This window comes from Rana temporaria, chromosome 1, assembly GCF_905171775.1.
Source record: "Rana temporaria chromosome 1, aRanTem1.1, whole genome shotgun sequence".
In the NCBI taxonomy this organism is placed as follows: domain Eukaryota; kingdom Metazoa; phylum Chordata; class Amphibia; order Anura; family Ranidae; genus Rana; species Rana temporaria.
Genome location: NC_053489.1, coordinates 225,908,819 through 225,931,374, shown reverse-complemented (window position 1 = coordinate 225,931,374; position 22,556 = coordinate 225,908,819). Strand labels below are relative to the sequence as shown.

Genomic DNA, 22,556 nt, shown 5'->3' with positions numbered 1-22,556 from the left:
GATCAGTAAACATATAAAATCATCTTTTTTCATTTTTTTGTATTTTTTTGATCAATCAACATATAAAATCTTATTTTTTCATTTTTTTGTATTTTTTTGATCAGTAAACATATAAAATCTTTTTTTTTTTTTTTTTTTTTTTTTTTTGATCAGTAAACATATAAAATCTTTTTTTTTTTTTTTTTTTTTTTTTTTAAATTCAAGAATGAGATGAAATCATTTTTTAATTTTTTTTTTGGTTTTTTTCACACCCTACCCAAAACATCCAGTAAATTTTTCAACTGGACCTCAACACTTTTTGCATTTTTTATTATTTTCCGGGCTGCTATCTGTAGGTCTTCATTCTTTTCCCGGCAGGACCAAATTTCGGCAATGAGGAGCTGGGCAGTGTCCCTGTCAATTGAGGAGCCAGCACGAGTTGCTCCTGAAATGTGCAAGCAAACCATGTATTACAAATATGTTTCTCCTACATCTACATTACCTGGGTATCTTTTGAATATGATACTTTACCAGATGTGGTGGCAGCTTCACATTCATCAAGATCCCTCGGGGGTGTGGCTTGTGAACTTGCGTCCTGCCTTGATGCTTCCTTTCGCCCTACGAGATTGAAGAAAGGGAAAACACAATGGAAAAATTTTAGATGAAACTTTAGCTCACAATTTTCAAACAAATAAATCCCTATGTGTATAAATCCTCTGCTGAGTATACTGTCCTTTTTGTGCATATTTTATATCGAAATTATTAAGATCTAATTAGGTAAACATGTACATAAATGTTTACAAATTGATGTCACATTAAACTCAATAAATTTTTTGAAACTGGAATATTTGGGAACACAGGAAATGGTCGTATGAGTCGTCGTTCGTTATAACATAAATCAGACAAATACGTTTTTATTTGTGGCTGATACAGTGATTGCACTACAATTTGTCCATGTGAAATAGGCATGTTGCAAATTATCGGGAATCTCGTCGTTTTATATTAGTTAAATTAACGAATGAACGACAACACATACGACAATTTTTAGTGCCCACACAAATACATTTCAACCTGAATGGAAAAGCACATGGCACAAAGAACAAACACCTAAAATTAGGGAACATAAAATTCACTTACTTTTTGCTCGAATCAATCTTTTTATTGCCCGAAGTTGCTCTGGCTCTCTTTTTTTCAGGTCTGACCACCTCTTTCTTATTTGTTCTTTTGACCTGCGTTCACCAAATTTCTGCCGGAGCCTTCTGATTACTTTATCAGTAATGTCCGCCTTAACCTTATTGGGGTGCAGGTAAGGCCCGTGCTTCCCATCATAATCTTCATTAGTGAAGATGGTGACCATCTCTACCATCTCCTGGAATGCCATGTTTTTGGCCTTGTACCTCCGCCTGGATCTTCCTGTTGCCTGGGCCTGGCCTACCTCATGTCTTGAGCCTGACATTTTTTGCTGCTTGTCTTCCAACACCATAAATCACACCCACAAAAAAAGAACGAGAAAGGGGCGTGTAAAGGACGAGACGGAACGTCAGGGGCGGGGTATCGTGCGTTGCGTCACACGTGCGCAGTGTTTAAAGGGATCCGACGTCATTGAAAGCGACGTATACAGTCTGAAGAAAAAGGCGGAAGTAAACGATCGTGAAATACGACGGTACGTAACTCTATTTTTGACATTTCTATTACTGAAGAGTGGATCAGTTTGTGGGCTAGATGATATGGTGTAAAACAGGGAAATGCAATTCTCGGACCTCCAGCTGGTGCGGAACTACAAGTCCCATGATGCATAGTGAAACTCTGACAGCCACAAGCATGACACCCAGAGGCAGAGGCATGATGGGACTTGTAGTTTTGCAACAGCTGTAGGTCCACTAATTGCAGATCCCTGGGGTAAAAGCTTGTTGTAGTAGTAGTGGCTTTACTGACACTTTGTTTTTTATTTAATTTTTACATACAGAAATTATGGACCCCTTCAAGGAGCCAGAATTTTTCACGGAGTTTATACAACGCTGGAAAGAACTTCCTGTGCTCTGGCAAACAAAAAGCAAAATAAACAAAAACAAAGATGCCAGGAAGCAAGCACTGGAGACCCTGCTTGCATTTGTTAGCCCAAGGCTCCCACACGCAACTACTGACACGGTCAAAAACAAAATTAATTCGATTAGGGGCACCTACAGGACCCAACGGTCACAAGTCCTGGCCTCTATGAGATCTGGAGCTGCAGCTGACAGCATCTACAAACCCAACCTGTGGTACTATGGTCAGATGCAGTTCATTGATGACCAGCTCGAAACACGGGCATCCGTGTCTACCCTTCCCCCAAGGAATCAGTCCAGTCTTCCCGGCAGCCAAGAGCAGGCTACATCTGATGAAGATCTAGACTTCATGGAGGACACAGATTGTGACCCATCGAGCCAGGTATTGCATTTTAATACTAATTAATGAAATGCAAAGTATAATAATGATTAGAAATGTAGGTTACAAGTGGTGTAAAATTTAGCTGAGTTGTCAAAACATTGGTAAAATAGCAATAGCCAATACGGCCAAAACAGAATGGGGACAAGATACATAAATGCAGAGGTCATAATGATTGTGGGTAATTTTATGTTACGCCATTAGGGGGGTAAACGCTAGACACCTGGAAGGGGTCACAGATATCTAACAAACTTTGTGTTCATTAACATTTTTTCTACTTTTTTTAACTAAACAGACATTCCTAGCTTTGAGAAACGCACCCTACTTAGCAGGTTCAGTCAGCATCAACCCCCCCCCCCCCACACAACTCCAGGGGGCAAATATCTGAAGCTGGGTAAGGGGCAACATAATTAGGGATGGCGGGCCTCATTTAAATCTATTTCCGCATTCACTTCGCATATGTCATGATTTGTAAAATGTGTGTGATTAATGAAGCCAAAAAATTAAATAAGATCCTTTTTTTTGTAGACACACACAGAGCAAAGCCAGGAGGAGGCAGGCCCCACAGGGAGCCAGGGTGAGGCAGAGGCCACTCGGAGCCAGGAGGTGGCAGGCCCAACAAGGAGACAGGGTGAGGCAGAGGCCACTCGGAGCCAGGAGGTGGCAGGCCCCAGTGGGATACAGGAGTCACGCAGGCGGGATTGCATCTCCCAGATCCCTCCTTTTCGCGCTCCAGGAAAAAGAACAAGGAGACTGATGCAAATGGAGGAGGAGACCCAGGCCATTCTCCGTCAAGCAGCTGCGGCCATCAGAGAACAACCATCTGAGGAAGAGGGATTCGCAGCGCTCATCGCAGCCAAGCTACAAAATCTAGAGCGGGCCCAGCGTGTGCGCTGCGAATACATCATATTCAAGGCCATAAGCATGGCCTCACTGGGCAACCTACATGAAAATATAGATCTTGGGCTGATTCCCACTCCTGTGCTTTCTGCTCTTCCTGCTCCTTCTCCTGCTCCTGATCCTTCTCCTACTCCTGCTCCTTCTCCTACTCCTGCTCCTTCTCCTACTCCTGCTCCTTCTCCTGCTCCTGATCCTTCTCCTCCTCTTCCTGAGCCTGCTCTGGTTCCTGCCACAAACTTGGCTCATGAAACCCAGCCCCCGAGGAGGCAGACTGCAGGGAAGGCTGCAGGGAAGGCTGCAGGGAAGGCTGCAGGGAAGCCTCAACCAAAGAGGAAGAAGTGAGGAGATGGTGCCCCTAATCCCAAAACATTGGCATTGCCAGCCTGGATTATTTGCTTGCTGGACCCTTGCCTTGCAAAATCCAAGCAGGGTCTCCTTTACTTTATTCCGGGCTTTTTTTTTTTTTTTTTATATGTTTTGGTTTGACAGATGTGTTTAAGTTTATTTTATTTATTTTATACATGAATAAATGTATTTGTTTGTTTCTGAAAAAAGTTCACATGTGTTTTTTTTAAACATATATAGAGATCATTAGTGAGGAGGCAAACACATTTCACCAAAAAAAAAAAAAAAAAAAAAATTAACAACCTCCTTGTGGGTAATTTGCATAATAAGATATTATGTTGTTGTGGTGACTTCACACACTCCAAAATAACAAACATTAAACATGGTATTCATTTGCTCAAATACATTAAACAACCCAAAATAAAAAAGGGACATGGAGATGTGCATAAACAAAAAAAAAAGAAAATTAACAAAAATAATTCAAAAACAAAAAAGGTTGTCAGAACTATGTAACAAGATGAGCCACAACAAACTAGGGTTTTAGTGTAGCATTTAAATGCATTGTGTCAAATGCTGCGCAGTCTTTTCTTCATTACTATTAAAACGAACGAATGTGCTGAAGCCATTCTGGACAGTAGATTTACCACAACAAGCGCTCCCGTCTCAGAAATTGCTTCTGAGCAGGCGCGGGTTTAAAACGTCGTTTTCAACGTCGTTTTGCCCACACACTATCATTTTAATTGACACAGAAAACGACGTTTTGAAAAACGACACAAAAAATTCGAGCATGTTCGAATTTTTTTTTGGTCGTTTTTCTCAAGACAAAAAACGACGTTTTCCCCACACACGGTCATTTGAAATGACGTTTTTCAAAACGTCGTTTTTTTTCATCGCAAAAAACGACCGTCTGTACGCGGCATTACAGCTCATGAAAACCCCAAATTCACAATCTCCAAAAATTTTAATATTACATGCAATCAATAAAACAAGGATGGTACATAGAACAATATCGGACCTCTGAAAAGTATAAGCATGCATATGTACTCAGTACTTGGTTTGGGACCCTTTTGCACCAATTACTGTCTCAATGCAGTGGGCATGGAAGCTATCAGCCTGTGGCACTGCTGGTGTGTTGTGGAAGACCAGGATGCTTCAATAACAGCCTTCAGCTCTTCTGCATTGTTCGGTCTCAAGTCTGTCATCCTTTTTTTGGCAATGCCCCATAGATTCTCTATGGGGTTCAGGTTAGACAAGTTTGCTGGCCAATCAATCACAGTAATCCCACGGTCATTGAACCTGGTTTTGGTGCTTTTGGCAGTGTGGACAGGTGCCAAGTCCTGCTGAACCCCCATAGAGCTCGTCTGCGGAAGGAAGCACGAAGTAGAAGGCTACGGTGACCCCGGACTTAATGAAGCACAGTGGACCAACACCAGCAGATGACATGACTCCCAAAAACAACACAGACTGTGGAAACTTCACACTGAACTTCAAGCATCTTGCAGTGTGTGCCTCTCTATTCTTCCTCCATACTCTGGGTCCTTGGTTTCCAAGTGAGATGCAAAATTTGATCTCATCAGAAAAGAGGACTTTGGACCACTTTAGCCCAGGTAAGACACTGCTGATGTTGTTTGTTGTTCAGGAGTGGCTTGACAAGAGAAATATGACATTTGAAGCCCATGTCCAGGATCCGTCTGTGTGTGGTGGCTCTTGATGCACTGACTCCAGCCTTAGTCCACTCCTTGTGAAAGTCCCCAACACTTTTGAATGGCCTTTTCCTGACAATCCTCTCCAGGCTGTGGTCATCCCTGCTGCTTGTGCACCTTTTTCTTCCACACTTTTTCCTTCCACATAACTTTCTATTAATGTGCTTTGATACAGCACTTTTGGAACATCCAACTTCTTTTGCAATTACCTTTTGAGGCCTTCCCTCCTTATGGAGGGTGTCAATGATGGGTTTCTGCACAACTGTCAGGTCAGCAGTCTTTTCCATGATTGTGATTCCTACTGATCCAGACTGAGAGACCATTTAAAGGCCCAGGAACCCATCGCAGGTGTTATGGCTTAATTAGCTGATTAGAGTGGGACACTTTGAGCCTAGAATATTCCACCTTTTCACAATATTCAAATTTTCTGAGATTGTGGATTTGGGGTTTGCGCTGTAAGCCATAATCATCACAATTATGACAAATCACAGGTGGACTATCTTGCTTTGCATGTAATGAGTCTATCTCATATATTAGTTTCACCTTTTAAATTGCATTAGTGAAATAAATGAACTTTTGCACGATATTCAAATTTTTCGAGTTTCACCTGTACAAGTGGGTCATGGCTAGGGATGAGCCGAACTCCCCCAGGTAGTGATGAGCTTTATGTTCGAGTCGAACATGAGTTTGCTTCAAACATTGGCTATTCGCCTGTTCGGCGAACAATTTGGGGTGTTTGCGGCAAATTCGAAAAGCAGCAGAACACCCTTTAAAAGTCTATGGGATATAATGATTGAATGTTAATTTTAAAGGTTAATATGCAAGGTATTGTCATAAAAAGTGTTTGGTGACCCGGGTCCTGTCCCAGGGGACATGTATCAATGCAAAAAAAAAGGTTTGAAAAACGACAGTTTTTTTCAGGAGCAGTGATTTTAATAATGCTTAACCACTTCCTTACCGTAGGACTTCATATGACGTCCTGGACTTCAGTGGGGGATATCTGAATGATGCCTGCAGCTACAGGCATCATTCAGATATCCTTTTTTACAGGCAGCAATTGTGCACACCATAAGAATGATCATAGCGGTGGTTTCACTGCTTGATCGTTCTTACAGGCGGTGGGAGGGGACATCCCCCCTCCCGCCACCATCCGGTACTTCTCCGGGCTCTCCCGTGCTATCGGAGGCCCGGAGAACTAATCGGGCGCAGCCGAAGTAAAAGTATAGAGATTTAAAAACATAAACAAAGCCGCAACTGCGGCTGAAAGCATGAGATCAGTGAATTTTTTTTCCTGATGTCATGGTTTCCAGCCTGGAGGAGAGATGTGGGGTCTTATTGACCTCACCTCTCTCCATAAAGAGGACCTGTCACACACTATTCCTATTACAAGGGATGTTTACGTTCCTTGCAATAGGAATAAAAGTGATAACAAAAAAGGTAAAAAAAAAGCAAAGCTAAAAAAAATTAAGTAAAAAAAATATATATATAAAAAAAAATTAAAACGCCCCTGTCCCTAGTAGCTCGCGCTCAGAAGCGAACGCACGTGTAAGTCCCGCCCACACATGTAAACGCCTTTCAAACCACACATGTGAGGTATCAACGCATGAGTTAGAACTCCTCTGTAACTCTAAACTGGTAACCTGTAAAAAAATGTAAAGCTTCCATGGGAAGTTCCCACTGTGTGACGCTTCTATTCTTCTGACAGTTCCCGAATGGAGAAAAGAAGAAGCAGGAGCAAGATGCAGGCGAGGGAGAAGAAGCGGGGAAAGGAGAAGACATTAATAAAGAAATTGTCAAAAAACGGCTATTGTCTTTTTTAACATTTTTTACCCTTTTTTTTGTACCCCATTACCATTTCACACAGGAGGGGCGGGATCTGGGAGTCCCCTTTGTTAAAGGGGTCTTCCAGATTCCGATAAGCCCCCCGCCCGCAAACCCCCACAACCAACCACCGCAAACCGCCCTCTCGTCCCCCCTCTTTTCCTGCTGCCTTTTTTTTTTATTTGGGGTGAAGTTCCCCTTAAAATACATACCAGACCTAAAGGGCCTGGTATGGATATTTGGGGGGAACCCCATCTCATTTTTTTTAATTTGACGCTTGGTTCCACTTAATATCCTCAATATGGTAATTGAATTTGGGGTGACCCCCTCACATTTTTTTTGTTTATTTTTATTAATGACTTTTCTCTGTATTGCCAGGAGCCGACAATTCATTATAGCCGCGAGTGATTTTAAATTACCCTTTTTCCTTCAGAAATGTCATCTTGTGCAGGGACAGTTTTAAGCATGGAAAACAAGCGCTAATTTACAGGCATACTATAACACCCCCCCCCCCCCCGTACAAAATTTGAAGGAATATTTCACTTTTATTGTTTCACTTTAAGCATTATTAAATTCACTGCTCCCGAAAAAACTGATGTTTTTAAAACTTTTTTTTTTGCATTGATACATGTCCCCTGGGGCAGGACCCAGGTCCCCAAACACTATTTATGACAAAAACTTGCAGATTAACCTTTAAAATTAACACTTTTGATTTCTCCCATAGACTTCTAATGGGTGTTCCATGGCTTCTACCGTTTACATATTTTTTATTGCGTTGTGCCCATCTGCTGCGCCAGTTCACACGCTCAATTAATGATTTATCCGGCGCACCAATTAAGGACTGAACCGGCGCAGCGCATTGTTAAATATTAAATCAGCCCCAGAGGGTCTTCCCGGGGGGTTGGTAGTGGATTTATGACGTTCTGGAATCGTGAAGAGTGTTGAACTCAAGCACAATCATGTTCCTTTTTTGGTAATTAAGTGTTCCTCTAGAGCAAAGCTCAGTTTGAAATTAAGGACCTTAATCATTTCCAAAAAGGGATTGGAAGAGAGCCTCTGATATGTGTATTCATGAGTGGCGTTTTCAGCTTTCATATTTGGGGGGGGGGGGGGAGAGGGCACATGGGGGGACAGAGACAAAAGTAGGCGGCGAACTATAAAATGCAATTATATATACACATATATATCCTGGGGCCCTTTACTACGATCCCACAACAGGCCCTTTCACATGTTCTGCAGTGAGCTACCTTCCTACTATACTGGGGCCCCCCAGAGATATATGTCACCAGCACACCAAGAAAATATAAGGGTCCAAAGCAGTGGGAGAACTATCAATGTTGCAAAGGTTATCTTGCCACTGGGACCTGGTGTTCTGCCACTGTGGGGTTTCCCAGCTGTCCTGTCCCTGCTATTGACAGCACTGGTTTATTAGGACCTAGTGCTGGTGACATTATGGGTGCATGCAGGGGAAGGCTGGCACTATTGGTTATAGAGAGCCAAGCCTCCAGCTGGTCACCTAGCAGCAGTAATTCTGTATAACCTTCTCTGTTGACATGCTGATCGGGATGTGATCTAGGTGATGCCCCCAGTCAGATCTTATGAACACAATATTTATTAGCATCAAGAGTACAACCACATATATATATAATCTACCGTATGTTCAGCAGCCATATGGGCTCTATGCCTGTAAAGTGTGGGCTTTGATCAATAAAAACACTGATATTTAACACTAGGATTTGACTAGGAGCATTACCTGAATTGCATCACGATCAGCATGTCATAGAAGGCTCCACTGCTGCTTAGCAACCTGCAGGTAGCTCAACTGTCTGCAACAAATAGAGATTGGCTTGGGTGTGCTTGAAATCCCAGATGCCCAATCCCGCCAGGAAGCCGACACTCCACAGTGTTAATCACAGCCAGTGAGACATTTCCTGATCTGTGCAGCTGCGGACCGGGAAATGTCTTACTGCCTGTGATTAGCGCTGTACATTGTGGGCTTCCTGGCAGGCTCTGGCATGTGGAATTTTGAACATGCCCAGCCCATCTCTAACAACAAATTGTGCTGGCCCTCCTGTACATCAGCCCCATAATGTAACCAGCACTGAGTTCCAATGTGCTGCCTCCACTGCCATGGAGACAGAGACCAGCGCCGTGAATAGCCGGGACAGGACAGCAACTCTGGTTGTTCCAGCACTGGTCCACACTGGGAGGATTCCCCCATCCATCTATAATGTGTAGATGGGGAATTGGATCATTTTTTTTTCATTCAACCTAATAGTTGAATGAAAACAAGTGATCAATGTATGGGCTGCCTAAGAGCTAAGACCAGTCATAGACAGTTTAAATCTCAGCTGGTTAGCAGACACTGGCTGAGATTTGATCCATTCATCATGAGCAGATTCTCTTATGATTATCACTAGTGGTTGCTGTATAGCCACTAGTGATAATCACTGTTTGTCGGGAGAATACAATTGCTGGGCAGGAGGGATATCCCCTGTCAGCACTGTCTGTGTTGATGGGGGAAACATGCAAGTTTTTTTCCTGCAATCTGTGTATGCAGGGAAGAAATTTGCCTAACTGAATGCGAAAGTAAATTGTGAATGTCTTGAAAGAACAGGAGAGGGGAGGGAGACAGATGGGGGAGAGAAGGGATAGAGATAATGCAGTTCAGTGATTACAGTGTACTGCAGTCTGCAGTGCACACACTTACCCACGGTCCAGGCTAGAATCTCAGGCATCATTCACACACAGCCAGGAATGCTGCTGATTTTCATATTTCACATCCCATCTCTTCAGATACAGCATGCCGGGATAGTGTGGGTGGGACTGGAAGGAGGAGGAGCTGTATTCCTCCCTGCTCGTATGTGAGAAGAGTGAGGGGGGGTGGCTGGACTCGCTGGGCTGTGAAAGAGTGTCATAGACTGACACTTGGCTCAGCTTGCAGTCACCACTTTCGGAATTTATAGGCTGGTTCTCCTGTCCTAAGGATGGAAGAAATCAGTCTGTTTTTTCACTAACTGAGATTAAGGCTTCCCCCCCCCACATTGCTTGTGGAGTCCTTCCTGCAATTCACTCTTCTCTGTGCCAATGAGGATGCAGGGGAAGGAGCAGATTGGGTGGCTGTGGTTGTGTGAGCGCTCGCATTATGCAGTGTCAGCGAGCAGGGGGAGGGGAGAGGAATCCCCCACAGGAGCTGACTGGGGAGGCTCACCCTCTCAGGAGAGACTGTGTTACTCCAGCGGCGGCCCGAACAAAATACAAAAAATGTGAAAAAAATATATATATAAAAAAATGTTTTGGGGGGGGGGGGGGGGTGGCGCACATGGTGGGGCACAGCATAATGTTGGGTCCCCCCTAGGGACACTATTGGTATTCATCATGGAGGAGAGGCATTGTCTCTTTCTCATACATAGCTTGTGGTAGCAGAACAGTGTTTCCCCCTTTGTTGCTGCCTTTGATCACAATATCGGTGGTCGTCTCTAATTGTCTACAGGCTTCCCTTTCCTCTCTTGAAATATTATCTATCCCTCTCCACTTCCAGTTGATCTTAGAAAGATCTTTTTTAACCTCTTCCAAAAACCGATGAATCCATCTATGTTTGGACAGTGATGGCATTTTAAAAGATTTTTTTTGAAGGCTAGATGGACCGGGACATTCATAAAGTAAATTGGGGGATTCAAGGTCAGAATCAGAGTCAGAATTCTCCTGCAGCAAGGATACAAGGGCATTTAGAGCTTCTCGTTCTTCTTGATTTGATTCATTTATTTCAGTTTTTTATGACATTCGTTGTGCGAATATCTGAAGATCACTTTTTGCAGGAAGAGACTGACATCGTTGTAGACCTCAAATTCATTCATTAGTGATTTCGGTTAGAATGAAAGCCCTTTTTGAAGTAATGAGATATGATGTTTGTTGAGTGGAAAATCAGTCAGATTTACCACTCTCATATCAGGGTCGGGATTCGATTGTAAAATTTTAACTCGCAAGATGATAGATTTTACTTATGTCCTGTGGGGTCTGGACCTGAGCTCTCTGTGGTTACTGTCGTTGTCTCGTTCAATGTCGTTGTCCTAGGTCGTGGTTCTCGGTGTTTGGTCTCCCCCTCTGTGTTGGTTTGTGTTTTCCTTTTTTGGGGATGGGATTGTCTCCTGTGTCCTCACCCCTCCTCTAGAAATATAACCGATTTCTCATGGGGTTCAGATTCACTGTCTGAAGAGGAGAAAGCAGACTGAATAGTTTTAGGTTTGGGACCATGTCCCTTAAGTGATCTGCTTCTGCCTCTCTGGACAGTTGGGTCAAAGATATCGTCTCTTTTCCAGTCCAATAAATTTTGTTAGAATTTTTCCTGCTTATTGGCTTTTAAGTTCTCTCGACCTCTTTCTTAAGAAGTTTGTTACTTTTGGAAAAATTAGCCTGACTAATCACCTGACAGGCCTTCTCAGTCTTTTCCCCATGCTGTCTGTTTACTACTGCCCACTTCCACACTACCGGCCTATTACGGCTCGCCTGGTCTCTCTGACCACGCCCACCGTGCCTAGGCCTGCCCCCTTACTTCCCTATATAAACCTCTAGCCGTCCAAACAATGTCAGACATTGCTGGACGGCAGAGGTACTAGTGACATGTCTGGTGGCCACACTGAGCGCTTGTCTCTTGTAAGTACTCCCTTACTCTGGATCCTTTTATTTATCACCTTTTGCATTGGTTCCCTCCTTCCTTATCTAATGCCTGTTTCTATTGCCATCCATTGTAGCTCTGCTAGCTCTCTACTGACACCTCTGGCCAAATTTAATATGACACATTTCTGCTAACCTCAGGTATGCAGTTATTTAATTATTATTTTTTGACATATTTTTCTACATATGGTTAGGTATTTCATTACATGTATATTTATCCTGTCCCTTTTTTTTATGGACAGGTTTTTACATTATCATATGTTACTTTGTGACTATATGGGCCTGAGGTCTTGCTATATGTGATTCTGCACCGCCGGCTTCCTTCCTCTTAATTTCATCCAGAGGAGTCTTTCTGCGTCCTGATAGTGGTGTCCTTTCTCTGGGGTGTGCAGGGTTGATTAAACGCTGTGATTGGTATGTGTGTGTTTTTATCTGCACCTTTTGATGTATTTATTGCCATTTTTCTATTTTGCAACACTTGCAACATATATGCTTTCTTTGTTTTTTAGAAAAGTGGTTCTTATACTCGTTGACTACATATACTTCGGCCCCTGATGAAGGGTAATCCGAAACGCGTAGGGACGTGTATGTCTTCATGGACCTTGCTTTTCAATGACACCTAACCATGTATTGTTTTTAAATAATTCTATGTGATATATGTGTACAATTTCCATTTTTGAATATTAAATTATCTATTTTTTGGATTACTGTATACCTTTGTTGCCTTTAAAGCCCCATTTAGGGGGTCCCTCCACTTTTTCCTTTTTTTTGGAAAAATTAGGGTCCTGTTTGAATGGTTCCAGTAGCCGTACACTTTTGTCTATTTCAATCTTAATCTCCTCTAATTGTATCTGTTCCTCATTCACAATCATTTGTAAGGTCTCTAGAACACGGGTTAAACAGCTTTTCTTCCAAAGTTCAAGAAATCGTGGAGTGTGTAAGTGGCCAGCTGGGATTACCCTTTCCCTGAGACCCCTCTGTATGATTTTATGTTCAGTGTGAAGAAATGTCCCATTTTCAATTCAAGAATTTAATAGTTAGTTTCTTATGATTTTTAAATAGCTTTTTCAAAGAGTCATCACTGTCATCATACGTTAGGGGATCACAGGAAAATTCTGATTGTATCTCTAGGTCAATTCCTTCATCCAGAAGGTATGCCATATCCCGGCGGGTGAAATACACAGTAGTAAACACTAGGGATGAGCCGAACACCCCCCGTTCGGTTCGCACCAGAACCTGCGAACACACCAAACGAACCCTGTTAAAGTCTATGGGACTTGAGCGTTTGAAATCTAAAGTGCTAATTGTAAAGGCTAATATGCAAGTTATTGTCCTAAAAAGTGTTTTTTCGGGAGCAGTGAATTTAATAATGCTTAAAGTGAAACAATAAAAGTGAAATATTCCTTTAAATTTCGTACCTAGGGGGGTGTAAAGTATACCTGTGAAATAGCGCATGTTTCCCGTGCTTAGAACTGTCTCTGCACAAAGTGTAATTTCTGAAGGAAAAAAAGTAATTTAAAAATCACTTGCGGCTATAATGAATTTAATGAATTGTCGGCTCCCAGGATTTTCAGAGAGAATTCATTCATAAAAAAAAAAAAACGTGGGGGTCCCCCCAAATTCAATTACCAGGTCGTTCAGGTCTGGTATGTATATTAAGGGGATAAGGGGTCTGGTGTGGACTTTTGGGGGAACTCCACTCCATATTTTTTTTTACATTTGGGGTGGAGTTCCCTTTAAAATCCACACCAGACCTGAAGGGTCTGGAATTGATATTTGGGGGGAACCCCACGTCATTTTTTATTAATTGACGGCGGGGTTCCCCTTAATATCCATACCAGACATGAAGGGCCTGGTAATTGAATCTAGGGGGGACCCCCACGCTTGTTTTTATTTTTTATGAATTAATTCTCTCAGAATTGCCGGGAGCAGACAATTCATTATAGCCGCAAGTGATTTTTTTTTTCTGTTATAATTATTTTTATTGTTTTTCACATAATAATGTTTTTTTACAAACATTACAACATTCACTTTTCAACATTTATACAAATGCAAAAACCTTCATACATTCATAAAAACATACGATAAAACATATATACGGGTACATAGAAAGGTCCAACATCCCAGGCATACGCTTTGGGTATTCTTATCTATCCCCTAGCAGATTCTTTTTATCTTCCGAGATCTCTCGGAGGCATAGAGTTCAAAAATCCAGAGGGATGCGGGTCTCTGGTCATCCAACCACCCCCTTTCTCCCCCTTCCCTCCCCTACCTGCCCCTAACTACCCAACTAAGTGCATCCTAATTCTATACCTGTGCCCGTGTACTTATATATAAATGTTCTACATATACACCCATGTATATAACTTCAGGAGGGGGAGGAGAACTTATATTCCTCTATCCCCATTATATCCCTTCAAACTACATGTGCAGAAAAGTAAAAAAAAAAAAAAGTGGGGAGAGAGGTGAAAAAGGACGAGTGAATTTTAAATGACTTTTTTTCCTTCAGAAATGACACTTTGTGCAGAGACAGTTCTAATGCCGCGTACACACGGTCGTTTTTCAGCATGAAAAAAAATGACATTTTTCAGCATGTCCAAAAAACGAAGTTTTTCCAACTTCATCATTAAAAACGATGTTGCCCACACACCATCGTTTTTTAAAAATTATGAACAAAACGCAGTGACGTACAACACGTACGACGGCACTCTGAAGGGGAAGTTCTATTCGCCTTTGGGCTGCTTTTAGCTGATTCCGTGTTAGTAAAAGACGATTCACACTTTTTTGTCTGTTACAGCGTGATGAATGTGCTTACTCCATTAAGAATGGTAGTTTTACCAGAACGAGCGCTCCCGTCTCATAACTCGCTTCTGGGCATGCGTGGGTTTAAAACGTTGTTTTAGCCCACACACGATCATTTTTTACAACCCGAAAAACGACATTTTAAAAAACGGCATAACAAATAAAATGTTGTCGTTTTTCAGAAGCCGAAAAAATTATGTGAAGCCCACACACAATGATTTTAAATGACGTTTTTAAAAATTTCATTTTTTTCATGCCAAAAAACGACCGTGTGCACGCGGCATAAGCACGGGAAACATGCGCTATTTCACAGGCATACTTTACACCCCCCTAGGTACGAATTTAAAGGCATATTTCACTTTTATTGTTTCACTTTAAGCATTATTAAATTCACTGCTCCTGAAAAAACGGCCCTTTTTAAAACTTATTTTGCATTGATACAGGACCCAGGTCCTCAAACACTTTTTAGGACAATAACTTGCAAATTAGCCTTTAAAATTACCACTTTAGGTTTCTCCCATAGACTTTAACAGGGTGTTCCGCAGCTTTTCGAATTTGCCGCGAACACCCCAAATTGTTCGCTGTTCGCCGAACAGGCGAACAGGCAATGTTCGAGTCGAACATGAGTTCGACTCGAACTCGAAGCTCATCCCTAGTAAACACCCAATACTGATGGGCATAGCAGATTAGAACGAAACAGTTGTCACCTGGATCCCCGACGTTTGCACAAAAATCGCATCGAGGATCACCCTCTAAGAGTTAAAAGAATGTGTTGAAGGTGGTGGGTGTATGCGGATGTGTCTGACGGCCTATCCAGAAGCAAGAGAGCACCACATTGTTAGGACTGCAGCTAGCAGTCCAACCAGAAGTGACGGTTCTTACGGCCGGAGAGCCTGTCGTGGTCAGAGGTAGAGGGGAAGCTGTCACCAGTAAGGGACTATCAGCTGTATTCAGGAAAAAGAAATCTCGCGCCAAATGAATTACACTAAATTATATACTTGATAAATCAAGTGACTAACTGAGTGAAGCTGCTCCCAAATAAAATCAGGTGACTGACTTGCATATATTGTATAGTGAGGTGAGGGGCGCTATATCAAAATAGTGGATGCGTGTCACAATGTGCGTTTGAGTAGTACACAGTGTAACTGTGTACCCAAATCTATGTGAAAAACCAAACAGATTATAGTCTAAACTCTATAAGTACAATAGTGCCAAATGCTGTGGAAAATAAATAAAATAAAAAAAAAAAAAAAAAAAAAAAATTTTTTTTTTTTTTTTTTTTTAAAAGAATGTCCAGCAAATAAATAGTTAAGTGCAAAATGGATCCAGTGTTGTATCAAGTCCAGGTGCAAAATGCAAATAATCCAATCCCAAATCGCAGGGAAAAGTGCAAATGCTAAAGTGCTTGTGAATCTTCAAAATAGCCAAAGTGCGAGAAAGAAGTGATCCGCCTTCACCTATAGGTCACCAGAATAATAATGGATGGCTCCTTACCACACGGTGTTGACCAGATTACTTAAAATATGGTCGATCAGGCTTGTTTTAAATGAGGATCAGCAGGGTCTCATTGGGTTCCAATGTCAGCGATTGCAGCAAATGGTGTACCAAGAAAGGAGAAGAGATACCACCATAGTGTAAAACCATTTAATATACAAAAGTTAAAATTACAATGCCAAATGGCCTCTTACTGTTGCTGGTGCCCGTTCCCGGCACTGAGGCTGTAGGTGGTGGGGATAGTAAGACAAGATAAGAGATGGCCGCGTCCTGGTCCACTAGCGTGCGTTCCAACGCTAGTTGTCCATCAACCAGTGAGACCGGAAGTGCGTGGCTATGCGTGTGCGCTCGGATACCGCCTCGACGTCACGTTTCAGTTAAACCGTCTTCAGGAAGCGTCCTGAAGACGGTTTAACTGAAACGTGACGTCGAGGCGGTATCCGAGCGCACACGCATAGCCACGCACTTCCGGTCTCACTGGTTGATGGACAACTAGCGTTGGAACGCACGCTGTGACACGCATCCACTATTTTGATATAGCGCCCCTCACCTCACTATACAATATCAGCTGTATTACCAGGGATCACAGTGAGTAACTAAAGCAAGTATTGGAGCATAATTCTCACCGGGGACAGTGACTAAACAGCAAACTTCAGTGGGACCCAGACAGCAGAGGTGACGCTTGCAGAGCAGCCTTGTGTGTCAAGCTAGGGACTGAGCAGGTCAGCTTGGTTGAAGCTTGAGAAGTACCTTGAGTGCCAAGCTAGGGACCCAGCAGAGAAACAAAGTGACGCTTGAGGAAGATACCACCGTGAGGATTGGAAGAGCTCAAGGGATTCAGTGGCAGTGAATCAATAGGTCTAGTGAGAGACCGGGAGCTCAGTGAGCTAAAGAATTTCAAGGAGTGATTTTTAGTGAAAGAGTAAGGAACTGTTAGGTCTGTGTTAGAAATTGGTAAAGACTGTTGGCATAGGAGACAGCATTCCTGCACATGTAGATGTGGCGTCTTGCTGGATGCCTTTCCCTGCATGGCTGTCCTCCTATTGAAGTCTTGGATTCTGCCAATTAATCCTGCAACTACCTAAGAGTGTCCTGGCCCTAACCCTCTCTCCCCCCAAATGGTTGGTTAAAACCCCTGTCTTATCCAATGTCACCAGCATAGTGCCACCCAGTGACAGACGAGAAAGGGTGCAACAAGTTCAGATTTAGAGAGGAATCAATTGATCTCCTAACAATTGGCCAAGGCAACCATCGCCTGGCAACTAAATTTGATAGCATAACAATAAAAATGGGGGTGAGGGGGTGCTTTCTATGAAAATATTTTAAACTATATAAAATAGCGTGCATAAAACATCAAATAATTCAATTATAAGTGATAATTGCAGTGATAATTGCAAAACACATCCATAAATGACTCTTCATAAAGGTGAAATAATATAAAATAACTGTGAAAAATGGATTAAAAAGTGCAACAATCCAGTGCAGAAATAACCTGTGTAAAAAAAATATATATATACTCACTGGGGTAGATTCAGATTCGCTAACCTATCTGATTTACGATCCGCCGGCGCAAGTTTTTGAGGCAAGTGCTTAATTCAGAAAGCACTTACCTCAAAACTTGCGGCGGCGTATCGTAAATCCACCGGTGGAATTCAAATTCCGCGGCTAGGGGGCGTCTACAATTTAAATCAGGCGCGTCCCCGTGCCGATCTAACAGCACATGCGCCGTCCGCGATTTTTCCCAGCGTGCATTGCTCCAAATGACGTCGCTAGGACGTCATTGGTTTCGGCGTGAGCGTTAACTTGCGTCCGGCCGTATTCTGAATCGACTCACGCAAACGACATAAAAATTCAAAACTCGGCGCGGGAACGACGGCCATACTTAACATAGGATACCCCTCACATAGCAGGGGTAACTATATGCCGGAAAAAGCCGAACGCAAGCGACGTAAAAAAAAAAAAGCGATGGGCGGGCGTTCATTTCTGAATCGGCGGAAATCCTCATTTGCATATTCGTTGCGTGTAAAAATTGAAAACGCCACCTAGCGGCCAGCGGGAGATTGCAGCCTAAGATCCGACGGTGTAAGTCACTTACACCTGGCGGTTCTTAGGGAGATCTATGCGTAACTGATCCTATGAATCAGTCGCATAGATCTGACCGTCGGAACTCAGAGATATGACAGCGTATCAGGAGATACGCCGTCGTATCTCTATCTGAATCCGGCCCAGTGTATGCAAAATACATACACTAGAAAAGACTATATAAAATTGTGCAATAAACAGTCTTTAGTGCAGAACAAACAATTCCAAAAAAAACATGCCGTCTCGTCACTGGGGACCCGATGCGCGTGCCCGGCGGCCGCGATGGGCACCGGCGATTGCCCAGTAACTGAGCAGGACCGTTGATCTGTGTGTGTAAACACACAGATCCACGTCCTGTCAGGGGACCGATGGTGTGTCCTTTGTACATAGGGACAACCATCGGTCACCTTCCCCAGTCACTCCCCTCCCCCCACAGTAAGAATCACTACCCTAGGGAATACAGTAACCCCTTGATCGCCCCTTCCCTGCCAGTCACATTTATACAGTAATCAATGCAGGGATCGCTGTATAAATGGTTCCAAAAATGTGTCAAAATGTGTCTGCCACAATATTGCAGTCATGATAAAAATTGCTGATCGCCGCCATTACTAGTAAAAATAATAATACAAATGCTATAAATATATCCCCTATTTTATAGACCCTATGGCCCAGATTCTCGTAGATCGGCGCATCTTTATGCCAGCGTAGCGCATCTCAGATGCGTTACGCCGACGTAACTTAGAGAGGCAAGCTCTGTATTCTTTAATCAGAAGCGTGCATTTTTGCGCCGGCGCAGCGTAAATTTGTCGGCGTAAGACGGCGTAATTCAAAGTAGGAAGGAAGTGGGCGTGATCCATTTAAATGAACCGTGACCCCATGCAAATGAAGGGCCGAAAGACCTGCGCATGCGCCGCCACGTGATCGCATGTCCTGCGCCCCTCTGCCCATGCTCACAACTACGCCTGGCGTTAATCCTGAGTTACGCCGTTCCACTGTTTACGCCCAGGGTATAAATACGCCCAGACATGCACCCGTCGAGTGCAAAAGTACACCTGTTTGGTTTTTGGTGAGTATATTTTGTGAGATTATTGACATGTCTGCCCAGCGTTCTGGGACCAGAAAAAAAAACTTCTCTCCAGAGGAGAAAGGCATTATCCTTGCTGCCATGGAGAGGTACTATGATTACCTCCATTGGGCCCGTAGCAAGAACACCAGCAGGGACAGAAGGGACGAGATCCTTCAGAGGATCACCGACCAGGTCAATGCCGTGGGCAATGAGGTGAGGAGGCCCAAACATATTGCAAAGAAGATCAACGATCTTCGCAGGAGGGTGAAGGAGAAGATGGCTCTTATGGCGAGCCATGCCAGGGGCACTGGTGGTGGACCTGCCTCTAGGGTCCGTCTGACTCCTGAGGAGGAGGTTGTTGCACGCTGCCTTACCAGGGTGCAAGTGGAGGGAATGCTGGGCTACGACTCAGTTGAGCCACCCTTGAGGACAGGTAAGTGTGTTTTTTCTACTATCTGGTGTGTAGCATGTGAGGGGGGAAGGGAATATGTGACAAGTGTGTGGGTCCACCAACATGTGAATGTTTTGTGTCATCCGCAGATGTCCAGGAGGGAGCTGGGCCATCTGGTGCCCCTGCCCTTCCCACGCCATCATCCCCTGATGATTCTACCCCTGACCCCTAGGAAAGCCAAGAGGCATTGGTGGAGGGGAGTGGTGGCCAGACCTCCAGTGATGAGGTCATTCAGGAGGATGCTGAGCATTTGGGTGAGGAGGTGTCCCTATATCTGGAGGAGTCGTCCATCTCAACTGGTCCTTCCCGGCCGTCAAGCCTCCAATCCTCGAGTCCCTCTGGCTCCATCCCCAACACACCCACTCCCTCAAATCCCTCTGGCTCCATCCCCAACCCACCCACTCCCTCAAAACCCTCCACCTATGCCAGGCCTGAAGCCTCTCGTGGCCCCAGGAAGGCAACCAGGAAGACCAGGGGGTTCCGGAATACCTGCCAGTGACCCTGACCACTGCCCAGGACTCACAGACCCGCCATATGGGTGAGATGGCTCAGGACATGAGGCGAGTGGCTGACAGCCTGGTCTCCACGGGACACCTAAACAATGGCCTGCATGATGTGGCCAGCAATACAGCAGCTGTCATCACCTGCTTACCCTTGTGGCAGAGGTGCGGACCCTGAGTGAGGCCGTCCAGGGCCACACAGCTGCCATTGTGGAAGTGCAGACCGAGACCAACAGCCTTCTGAGGCGTATTGCTGTGGCATTAGAGGGCAGGCCTCCAGCCATGGTGGATGCTCCTCCACCTGATGTCCCCCCCCCCCCACCGTCAACAAGGCAGTTGCGGAGCCGTGGGCATGGCAGCAGCCAGGGAAACAAATTTTGTTTATTTTTTATTTTCTTGCTCTGGTGAAGAGTTTTATTTTATTTTCTTGCTCTGGTGAAGAGTTTTATTTTTTTTGGTAATAATGCACACGGTGATGCATGACTGGTGTGTGAATGTGGGGGGGGGTGACACTCCTGCCAGCAAAGGGGTGTCACCCTCGGCAGTGTGAATGTGGTATGAATAGTCAGCAACATAATTGGAGCCTTGGCGCGGCGTTGCTGCTCCCAAGTCCTGTGCGGTGTACTTGGGCTAATCCAATGTGATGAGGATGTGGGGTGTGTGTGCTAGGGACCACAGTGGTGTGCATGCGTGCATTCTCCTTGTGCCATGATAAATGTGTGTGTTTAACGTGTAAAGATACGTTCCACGAGGCATCTCCTGACTGCTGTTCCCTCAGCAGACGAGGTATCCTCGGGATGGGGGGATTGTCTGGTTGGGGGGTCAGGTCATCACGTAGGTCAATCTCCAGGCCCTTTCTCTCGGCAAACTTGTGCAGAATGCAACATGCCCCGATGATCTGGCACACAAAGTTTGGGGAATACAACAGGGTCCCCCCCGGACTTATCCAGGCATCGGAAACGGGACTTCAGGATGCCAAATGTGCGTTCCACCACTCCACGGGTACGTATGTGTGCAGCATTGTAGTTTTCCTCTCCTGGGGTTTGGGGATTCCGGAATGGAGTCATGAGATGGGGCCCAAGTGCATATGCAGAGTCACCTGGAAGGGAAAAGACAGCCTGATGTTAGCCATGCATGTGCCCCTCGTGATGTCTGCATCATGGGGGGCGGACAGTCATGCCTGACACCCATGTCACTCACCAACCAGCCAGCTGTTCCCGTACACGTTCTGTTCAAATTCTGTTGGGATGGTGCTTTGACGTTATATGTAGCTGTCGTGGCTGGACCCGGGATGTTTGGCATGGACGTGCCATATGAGGCCTTGGGCATCGACTATCACCTGTAAGTTGATGGAATGCCAGTGCTTCCGATTGCGGTATATGTGCTCTGTGTCACGGGGGGGCTGTAGTGCCACATAAAAAATTGCAACACCCACCATTTTATTCTATAGGGCCTCTGCAAATATATATATATATATATATATATATATATATATATATATATATATATATAATGTTTGGGGTTTCTTAGTAATTTTCTAGGGGCCAGATCCACAGTCAGCGGGGTAAATGTAGGCGGGCGTAGCGTATTGTAGTTACGCTACGCCGCCGCAACTTATAGAGGCAAGTGCTGTATTCACAAAGCACTTGCGTCTAAAGTTACGGCGGCGTAGCATAAATGTGCTGGCGTAAGCGCGCCTAAATCAAATGAGGACCTGGGGGGCGTGTTTTATGTAAACTAAGCATGACCCCACGTAAATTACACTTTTTTCGAACGGAGCATGCACGTGCATGCTCAGTGTAACGTTGAATTTTCAAATTAAATTACGCCCGCTCAATGCCTAGACGACGTGAACGTAACTTACGCAAAGCCCTATTCGCGAACGTTTTACGCAAACGACGGAAAATTTGACGCTGTCCCGACGTCCATACTTAACATTGGCTACGCCTCATATAGCAGGGGTAACTTTACGCCGGTCCGACGCCTTACGCAAACGACGCATATAGATACGCCGGGCGCACGTATCTACCTAATTTGCATATTCTACGTGTAAATCTACGAAAGCGCCACCTAGCGGCCAGCGTAAATATTCAACTAAGATACGACGGCGTAAGAGACTTACGTCAGTCGTTTCTAAGCAAAAAATGCTTTCTGGATACAGAAAAAAGATACGCCAGTGCATCCTAGAAGTTACGCGGCGTATCAATAGATACAAAGTGACAAGTGCTTCTGCGCTAATATAGATCCTTAATCTTCGATAACCTCAACAAAATATATACAGTGCAGCAAAACCTAGCAGTGTTTACCATACACAA

General features: G+C 44.1%; 1 long non-coding RNA gene across 1 annotated transcript; it reads left to right on the top strand.

The window, feature by feature from the left end:
• The first annotated feature begins 11,922 nt into the window (after window positions 1-11,922).
• Window positions 11,923-12,553, top strand: LOC120924855. Its single transcript, XR_005746453.1, has 3 exons — window positions 11,923-11,987; window positions 12,089-12,260; window positions 12,356-12,553. It is a non-coding gene; the product is annotated as an uncharacterized LOC120924855 (long non-coding RNA).
• The last annotated feature ends 10,003 nt before the right edge of the window (window positions 12,554-22,556 follow it).